Source organism: Cucurbita maxima, unplaced genomic scaffold (genome assembly GCF_002738345.1).
Source record: "Cucurbita maxima cultivar Rimu unplaced genomic scaffold, Cmax_1.0 Cma_Scf00011, whole genome shotgun sequence".
Classification (NCBI taxonomy): Eukaryota; Viridiplantae; Streptophyta; class Magnoliopsida; order Cucurbitales; family Cucurbitaceae; genus Cucurbita; species Cucurbita maxima.
In genome coordinates, this window is record NW_019272027.1 from 4,868,901 (window position 1) to 4,871,697 (window position 2,797).

A 2,797-nucleotide genomic window follows, 5' to 3' on the forward strand; every position below is an offset into this window, starting at 1 on the left:
TCATGGACTCTTTGAACTCGACCCATGAATCAATTGGTGCTTCAAGATTTCTTCTCCTACTTGACGTCAATTTATCCCACCAAATTTGAGCATATTGTTTGAATTGAGCAATGCATAACAGTACCTTCTTTTCATCACTAAAATTATGACAGTTGAACACCGATTCCACCGTTTTCTCCCATTGAAGATACTCCTCTAGATCGGTTTTGCCATAAAACTTGGGAAGTTTTAATTTGATGCTCCCCACATTACGATCAATTCTATCATCATAAAGAACTCGTTGTTGTAAATTATGATACCTTCTTCCATGGTCTCTCCCTCAAATCAAGCCATGACCAACCGCATGTGGATTATCCTCGTGGTGATCAGAATTGTCGCCCTCATATGTATCGGTTGAGGGCGTAGGTAGTGGAATCATCTGTCGAGCTTGATTTTGAATCTCCAATCTGCCTATTCGATCAATCAACTCTTCTATTCCTCGAATTAGTCTTTCCATGGTTCGTTGTTGTGCTTCTCTCAATCGTGCATCAGTAATGTCAGTATTGTTGTCTGGATTTTCCATGCTACAAAAGAAAGGTAAAAGAAAAAAAAGGACCTCACAAGCACTCCCTCACGTGTATTCACTCGTAAATGTAGTTCACTCGTGTTTAGCACTCAACACTCGAATCAATGTGTCACCCCCTTACAAACTCACCCTCACAATTGAGCACACACAAATCACACTCCAAAAAACAAATTGGGATGTGAGACAAGCTATGTTATAGAGCTAAGTGCAATTCAAAGTGAATAGACAGCACACTCAACACATACACAAGGGTATTGAAGGAGCAATCTCAATAACGACAAAGAAACGAATTAAAGAAAGAAAATGATTAAGAACTAATTTAGACGTAGTAACATATGAGAGTTACATATAATAATCAAGAGGAAAAAAAGAAAGACATTTAACATCAACAAGTTTTCTTTCTTTCAATGGTTTTTTTCTTCTTTTGATTGACAAAATCTAATCAATTTACCAACAAGAAAATTGATTTAGAAGATCTTAAAGAAGAACAAAGTGTTGATAAGATTCAGATCTAACACTTTAAAGAACATAAGATTTTTTTTTTTTTTTTTTGTTATATATTTTTGTGATAGAACACAAACTGAGAAAAAAAAATTATAAGAGAATTAAAAGAGATAAGCACAATGAAACATATATTCGATCTTGAGCTTGAAGTTCTGATACCAAATGATATGGAAAATCAACCCAAGGGAAAGTATGGAACGAATTACCTTGATGATCAAGATCAAGAGTAAAGAAAACTCGTTTCTAAACTCGTGATTTGAATCACTCCACAAGAGGTTTGATCAATACCATTTGAATGACTGTACATGCAAGTTCTAAACACAAGAATTTGCAAAGAAAGTTTAGCTCTCAACAAAGCTAAAATAGAAATTCTATTCTTAGTTCAAAAATCTGATGTCTAATCCAAGAAAAGAAGACTTTATATAGCCCTTACAACCTTAACGTATGTGATATATAACTCTCAAATTAAATGGGCTAGTAAATGAAAAATACCCATAACTTAAAATGGCTAGTTAATGGTGGAATATAGTAAATATGTGGGTTACATATATAACTCTCAAATTAAATGGGCTAGTAAATGAAAAATACCCATAACTTAAAATGGCTAGTTAATGGTGGAATATAGTAAATATGTGGGTTACAGTATAACCTTAACTCCTATATTTAAAACTAGTTTAAATATGACAAACAAAGAGTTAAACTATAATTAAATAATGCAATAATAAAATGTGCTTATTGACTCATCATTGGACTAGTTTCATAAATTCAGCGGAGTTACTTAAATGCAACTTAGCATTTAATTCATCTCTTTCTTGAAACTCAACTTTGCACAACATATAAGAAAGGTCTCCAGCGTCTTTTAAAATTTTCTTTGATGAGCTCACCATAGCTTAAATATAACTGTATAAGGTTTGTCGTAGCTTCTTAGCTCTCGTCCTTGTAATTGGACCTTGAGGTATGGAAATTCCTTGGTCGTGATTCATATCATGGGTGGTCATAGTGAGTATACTATTGGTCAGGGTGCCTAGTGGAGAGAGCCATAGCCTTTTACTAATCTAAACCCGACAAGGGCGTAAGACAGGTAGTTTACTGACCTAGCCCGGCAGGGCGTAGTGGTAGTTAGTTACTGATTCGTAGGAACAGGTAGTTGATGCAAGGCACCCCTAGGGGGAATCCACTAATTTGAGCTCAGTAGATAGTTAGGTATGGAAAAGAGATATGTATCAATGAGAATCCATAGGGTTTTCTTTTGAGACCACAGTAGACTTTGCTAGAGATAGATTCAAGCACATAGCCAAAGTTTCCGTGAATAGAATTAAGTCTGATAAGAGCCTACAATTAGGTTGCTTACTGAGTATTTTTGTATTACTCATCCCATGTTTCTATTTTATTTTTAGGTTTTAAGTAGACCGATGTCGGAAGCGGGAACGTGCGGAGCCATGCAGCTGCAAAGGAGACCCTTAGATCGAGTCCTCTCTTTCCATGTCGTTTTAATGTCATTTTGATGTTTATTTTGGGAAAATTTTTGCTATTTTGTAACTGATTTGTTTTGTTATGTGACTCTGCGAATCCCGTTATGTCTTGAAAACTATTTTGGATTTTAACCTTGAGTCCATGTGACGATTCATGATTTGATGTGCGGAGAGCGATCGTTACATGTGGTCAGGAAATTTTAAAATGGGCATGAAGAACCGGAAAAAAAAAAAAAAAAAAAAAAAAAAAAAAAAA